This window comes from Mytilus galloprovincialis, chromosome 9 (assembly GCF_965363235.1).
Source record: "Mytilus galloprovincialis chromosome 9, xbMytGall1.hap1.1, whole genome shotgun sequence".
In the NCBI taxonomy this organism is placed as follows: Eukaryota; Metazoa; Mollusca; class Bivalvia; order Mytilida; family Mytilidae; genus Mytilus; species Mytilus galloprovincialis.
Genome location: NC_134846.1, coordinates 78,379,518 through 78,387,202, shown reverse-complemented (window position 1 = coordinate 78,387,202; position 7,685 = coordinate 78,379,518). Strand labels below are relative to the sequence as shown.

Here is a 7,685-nt window from a genome sequence, read left to right as displayed (position 1 = left end):
ATTTTTTACACTATAGAATCTATGAGTGATTTCATTATTTTATGTTGGCTATGCACATTTTCGTAGTAATTTTTTTTTCACTTTTAAAAAAGAACCGGCAAAAATAACGAATTAATTTGTTGGTGGTCGGCGCCGGCATACTGGTAGTGTTCCTTGATTGGAGGAATTTAATGGTATTTTAAAGAATTCCTTTCTATTTATAATTTTTAATTCTAGTTACACTCCCCTAAGCATTCGGTACCAAGAAAAATTATGACAGAAAAAAAATCAACTGATGTAAGTTCTTTGTTATTGTACCACAACTGCTCTTGATAGCTTACTCACAGCAAAGCCAAATGTAAAACTCATGTAAATGATCAAAATCTCAAAGTTCATTATTTAGGACGTGACCTTTTGTTATTGCAAAAAAGCGCCATTGGTAAAATACTTTTACAGGGCTGTCAAGTTTTCATTATTAAGGTTCATCATAACAAACGAGCAAATATGGCCGTATTTTCACCTCAAAAACTACTCTGTGTACAGACTTACCTGTGCATTTTGGAAAGTTTTAAGGCCTGGCATCCACTAGATATATAAAAGTTATATGCCTTTTGTTATGTTTATCTTTTTAAGGGTAACACGAATTACCGAATAACAGTGTTATTATCCGAATAACTCATGTAATTACCGAATAACTCTTCAAATATCAATATTAACACATTTAAGTGACTTTTAAACATATATTATTGAATAAAATTATAATAGAAGTGTATTTTATAACCTAAAAATAAAAAAAAAGTTGCAGGTAAGTTAATATTGATCATTATAAAATTATGGATATCGGTGTGTACTTCCAAGATGGCGACCAAGGAAAACGTAAGAAATGAAGAAAAGAAAGATTGCATACAATCCCTCAACGTGTTCATCTTAGACCACCAAAGTGGAGCCCTCACGCCACGTCACGGCAATGAACAATGTGAGGGTGGGCATTTTTTAAAATAAAATATGGAATAGTAAACTATTTAAATTAGTTTTTGTTTTAATTTTAGTTATTAAAAAAATATTATCTTTATCATATTTTTATATTTGTGATTTAGAAATGGATGTTAACTAAGCCCCTTTAAATCTATAAAATTACAACTATTAAGATATCCTGCACAAGGCACGGGCTTATCTGTCATAGTCCGCGGAAATACTTTATTTAGAATTTATTGTAAAAAAATTATAACTACTAAGATATCCTGCACAAGGCACGGGCTTATCTGTCATAGTCCGCGGAAATACTTTATTTAGAATTTATTGTAAAAAATTTATAACTACTAAGATATCCTGCACAAGGCACGGGCTTATCTGTCATAGTCCGCGGAAATACTTTATTTAGAATTTATTGTAAAAAATTTATAACTACTAAGATATCCTGCACAAGGCACGGGCTTATCTGTCATAGTCCGCGGAAATACTTTATTTAGAATTTATTGTAAAAAATTTATAACTACTAAGATATCCTGCACAAGGCACGGGCTTATCTGTCATAGTCCGCGGAAATACTTTATTTAGAATTTCAACCTGAAAACATGCGAAACAATACTATACATGCATTATGTATCAAGTGCATAAAACAGCAGTGGGGAAACAACAAAAGAAAAATGCATTAAACAGAATAAAAATAAATTGCATAAACAAAACTGTATACTTACTTAAACACTAAAATAATTGAAAAAAGATAATTGAAAAAAGATAATTGAACCTGCATTGGTCATCATCCGAATGAACTAATCCTTGGTTACCGAAGATGCTGTCTAGTACGAGGGTTTGGATGGGGTTAAATGATTAGAGAATAATGCCCTTAAAAAATGAAGATTAGAGAATAACGGGCCAAAAAATAAAGATTAGAGAAATGCGTGGTCTAAAAATATAATGAATATTGAATAATTAATAAAAGAAAACGCTAAACATTAAGTGTTTACAGAATTTTCCCTTCTTAGAATTTAAAGAAAACTATTGTAAAAATATAAAAGTGAAAACAAATTTGGTAAACCTTTTTTGGTTTCGTGATAACAGACTATAGGATTAAGTCAATGTGAACTGGTTTCCGATACTTCTACTCGGAATCCGGCGCACGACAGACCATTATTGCAAAGCAAGGTTTAAATGGATTAGGATTGTTGGGAGAATCTATTGTTGTTGGGGATGAGGTGAATCACAGTGTTAGTGTATTTAACACGGAAAATAACACATTAAAACCAATAGCTGGAAATGGAACTAAGGGATACAAGGATGCCGGCACTTACACTAGTTCCCGTTTTAGCCAACCATTTGGGATTTGCACAGAAGGAAACTCTGTCTTTGTGACGGAACCAGCCTGCGGAAGAATAGCTGTCGTGTCGGATTTGTTCGGAACAAGAATGTTTTTAAAAAGTCTGGGTTTACAATATAGGGCCTTTGGAATTCATGAGAAGGGAAACAAATATCCAAAGATTGATTTAAAGTCAACAGTAGAGCGTGTGTACGATGCAAAATCTTTTGTACAAGAGCATGTCCAAAATGCGAAAAACGTCCAACAGCTTCATGTTAACGTGACAAATGGCCCACAAGGAACTGTGTCTAACAAAACCTGTAGATCCTTACAGATACTCCACTCCTGAATTTAGAAGCGAGTTAACTAGAAATGTTCACGTGTTGTCTTCCGGTCAGTATCGCACAGAAGCCTCTACCTTGCTTACTTCTATTGTCGAAAACCTCCATGCCGTATCGCACCTCCGACACCAAACATTTTCAATGCTGGAATATGCCAGGGATTTCAGCGCTATCATTCAAGAATCTCTTAAAAGAGTATCTGTTTGGTCTGTAAAGTATTTCACACACCTAAACTCCTACTATCCCGTTCCTAACCGCAACATGCCTTTATCAGCCGTTTTCGACATTAAATTTGACTTGGAAATAAAGAAGGTATCTAAAACTGATGTAGTTGCAATGAAATCATGGATAGAAAATTACCGACCCATTAGAAAAAGAAGCGTCAGAGATGAAACAACCAAAGACAAAGCTGGCACTTTACCAATTTCTTTATACCGGAATCAGGACATTCAAAACAGGGGGCATATTGAATTCAGAATAAGCAATGAAGTGCGTGTTACAGAAGATACAATGAATAAACCAAACGAAATTTTAGATGACTCCAATAATTCAGATGAATATGACTCATCCAGCAGTAGTGATGATAGCCATGATACACAGGAACAAACTGAAAATGAAAACATTGGTCATATCAGTAGGTCAGGTCGTGTTATAAGGGCCACTATAAGATTAGACTTGTAAGAGACGCGTAAGGACATTTTATTGTTGTATAATTGTTCATATATGTTAAATGAAACTGTCATTTGGAAGCCTTTTATAGCTGACTATGCGGTATTGGCTTCGCTCATTGTTGAATGCCGTACAGTGACCTATAGTTGTTAAGTTCTGTGTCATTTGGTCTCTTGTTATTTCAAGGAACTAGCACTTAAATCATACAGAACAATCCACATCAACACGTCATTGTTGAGAAACAAATGAAAAACTTACTGTTGTTTGGAAATCACCATTCTCATTCATTTAAAAAAATGTTTTTTACTCTTTTTTTAAAGATTAAAGAAAACGGGAAAAAATTAGAGAATAATGCGTAAAAATCACTTTTAAAGAATAGACTTATTTTTTGAAGATTAGAGAAAAAAGGGGTGAAAATTAAATGTTTACAGAATAACGGACCCCCCATCCAGACCCTCTAGTACGGACTCTCTATCTTTCTTGTCGATTCCATCATCTATCATCCTCTGCTTTATATTTCCTTTTAAGTGTCGAATACACAGGATGTGACCAGATTCGGGGAATGCTGTTTTCATAGATTTCACTAATCCTGCTTCTTCGTCAGTACCAAAAAATAGTTGCTCCGTGTCGGCGTCAATTAATTTCACTCTTAGATGATTGAAGAAATTGCTGAAGATGTCGAAGTCGCTGTTGTCATGAATATAAATCGGACCCATAAATATCGGCGGTTCTTTAGTCTTCTCCATCACAACGGCCATCTGCTTGTAACAAGTCACTGTCACATGCATATCACAGAGGTTGAAGGTCTTGTCTACTCCAATGATTGATAGCCCGGAACAACACAGGTGTTTGAGGTCCTCTAGTTGCTCATGGGAAGGTCTCTGTTCAAATGCATGGTTATCCTGGTGCCACGTTCAAGAGATTAACTGAAGCAATTGAGGCTGGCTTGTTTGTGCATTATAGTCCACATGTGGTTATTTGTCAAATAGGTAGCATTGATTGTGACAGATATTCTTTTGATGAGACTGCCTTCAGATCAGACATGAATACTTTCATTTATGCTTGTCTTTCGAGAGGAGTATCAGTGGTATTCATGTCAGTTATGAAGCGGTCCGGGCCTTGGTATTGCACTCCCGATGAGCATACAGTTCGCCGAGAGATAGTGAACAAAATGATGAAAAGCATAGCTCTTGAAAATCATTTTGTACATTATTTCAAGCCAACTAATGTTTATAGGGTGGAATACGAAGCTCGTGACGGGATACATTTCACTGAAGAGGGTTACCGTGCCTTCTTAGTAGCTTTGAGGAAGTCGGTCAGTTGGTTTATTAACAAAGTTAGGAAATGAACTGAACTATTTTCTCAATGACTCCACGTGCAATGTATTTTGTTTAAGAAGAGGGTTTTTTTTAACATCGAATGACTAAAATAATCCAAAAGTTCTTACATATTTTATAATTTACAAATTAGAATTTGCCAGAAGAAAGCTTTTTTTAACAGGAAAACTCAAATTAACTTTATTAAAATATCTTTTTTTAATAATTTTTTATTTTAAATAATCAAAAATTATTGGTGAAACATTGAACATTATTACCCTTTGACAGAAAACTAACATAGGATGTACATATTGTATATAGTTGTAAATATTTATTTGTGTTCTATTTTTCATTACTATAATTATTGGTGTTGGTAATGCAGCCTTGGTATACCAAGACAGTCACAAGCCTGTTTAATGCAGAGTGTCCATACTGTAATATAATTTCATTATCTCTTAATGATTAATTATGTAATGGGCACGTGTCAGTAAACAACAACCCAATTAACAATCTAACAGAAGTGTGAGGTAATGATTATTTTGTTTATTGGAACTAATTAACTCATTATCACTTTCAAATTATTCAATGTATGAAAATAAATAAAAGTAGCAATAAAAAAAACGTAAATACTAATTTTAGAAGAATATTAATTGAGTATTATTTTATTATTTTTAATTCTGATTTTTTAGTAATTTAAATTAAGTAAATTAAATACATTTTAAATGAAATAAGAAATAAATGAAATATAATAAACTAGGTGAAAGATTGTCTTCTTTGAAATTAAATATTTTATTTTATTTTTCTTGTACCATGTTTCACTCTCTATTAATAATATAAAAAACCCAATTTCGCATTTGTATAGCTTATAATAAAAGGTATGTATGAAAATTACTTACCTTTCTAACGCCTTGGCCATGTCATACTTGTTGTCTGTAAAGCAACAGTCCTTACAAAGGAACTTTAGAGACACATCTGACCAGGCCAATAACAATGCATCATCCATTGGGACACAAGCACTGTGAACCCAACGATCACAACAACTGCATTGAATGGTGCAATCAACACATTCTTCATCACATTGAACACACGGATATAAAGCCATTTTGAAAATGGAAGACAGCACACATGTATTCATGGCTTTTTATACAAAATTAAAGTGACTTGTAAAAACATTTATATTTGCCAATGAAAATCTTATATTTAGTTTTGAGAAAATTTTATTAGAATAAACATAAAAATCATCCATTCAGAAGCTTTGTTTTTATTAAAACAATCAATTATAATAATTTTTTAATTAGATTTGAATTGAATATGTGAAAATTCTTAATTACATTTTATTTAATGTTGAGTAAATTGTTATGAAAAGTAATTAGTGATTGGAGTAATTGCATTGCTTTGATGTACTGGTTAAATTTTCAAATCCTTTCTGAAAAACAATTATTAGACAATTCTCTGTATATACAGTAAATTATTTAATACTATATTTTCATAGCGTTTTCCTTTGAAGGCATATATGAAATCTTTCTTTTCTTCATTTCTTACGTTTTCCTTGGTCGCCATCTTGGAAGTACACACCGATATCCATAATTTTATAATGATCAATATTAACTTACCTGCAACTTTTTTTTTATTTTTAGGTTATAAAATACACTTCTATTATAATTTTATTCAATAATATATGTTTAAAAGTCACTTAAATGTGTTAATATTGATATTTGAAGAGTTATTCGGTAATTACATGAGTTATTCGGATAATAACACTGTTATTCGGTAATTCGAGGTACCGTCTTTTTAATACTGGTTAATGAAATCATTACAGTGTGTACTGGCTGGTCATTATCGCGTATGATACGATTTTGACACGCCTACATTAGTACATAGCTAATAAATATTCATGACTTTATAGATAAGAACAGCACGTGAAGCCAAAAACTGAGAGTTGTAGATTTGTAGGATAAATGTATAGATGTAGTTTTGAGAATAGAAAAATAGTTACAAAAATATAGTTATTAATTATTAGTATCCGAGCAAGTAAAACACGGATCTATCATGGTGGAGGACCCGGGCGTGATAGATCAGTGTTTTACTCGCTTGGCTTTATAATAATTAATAACTATATTTCTGATCTAATTTTCTATTCTATATCCTGCATCTATATATTTACACTACAAATCTACAACCCTCTCAGTTTATGGCTACACATGCTGATCTTATCTATAGTCATGCATATTCATTAGCTATGTAGGCGTGTCAAAATCGTATAATACGCGATAATGACCAGCCAGTACAAGTACACACTGTAATGATTTCATTAACCAGTATTAAAAAGATAAACATAACATCCCCGCCCACAAATTAGAAATTTCTAAAAATTTCTTACTGGTTTCAGAAAGATGAAATTGAAACAAATACCTGAATTGCATTTGATACTGTCCCCTCAATTTCTACCTTTAACTCACCTATAGATGTGTAGATATGTATTGTCCATACCAATCAAGGACAATCAATACAATAGAATAGAATAGAATAGAATATTTTTTTTATTTCCCAAATTACAGGGCCCATAAAGGGCATAAAATCAGATACAATTGATTTACATAATTGGTAACAAATAATAATAATCTAATTAAAGGGAAATTCCACGATTTTTTACTTATCATCTAATTATGTTCATCTAAACATAAAAAACACATTTGCAAAGTTTTAAATTAATATTCCTTCTAATAACGGAGAAAATCAAGTATTTGTAACTTTTTTGGTTGAATTCTCGAGTGGGTCGTGACGTTTTAGCCCGATTTGTTGAATTCTGGGAAAAATTAAAATCTGTTTAACTCTTATAGCTTATCGACAATATACATAATTAAAAGCGCACAGCTGACGAATGGTCGTAGTTATTAACCACAATATAAGAATGAACGAAAATGAATATGCATATACCGTTTTGTATTGATTGAATTAAACTCCTATAAAATTATCTCTAGTAAATGTTTTCGAATAAATTTCATTAATTATTTTTGAGATTTTTTTCATAAAATATTTATTGAACATTTTTACTGATATTGAACTGAACATATTTCAGTTCTA

At 32.0% G+C, this 7,685-nt stretch overlaps 1 protein-coding gene across 3 annotated transcripts in view; it reads left to right on the top strand.

Moving 5' to 3' along the window:
• Positions 1 to 202: 202 nt before the first annotated feature.
• The window catches only part of LOC143046041 (uncharacterized), a 28,024-nt gene continuing 20,541 nt past the window's right edge, over positions 203 to 7,685 (top strand). The window contains exon 1 of one of the 3 annotated variants that reach the window (XM_076219001.1): positions 203 to 276. The gene's annotated coding sequence lies outside the window, so the exon portion shown is untranslated. Of the gene's footprint in view, positions 277 to 6,143; positions 6,239 to 7,685 lie in introns of those variants that run through there. The other 2 variants (XM_076219003.1, XM_076219002.1) reach the window with 2 other exon arrangements.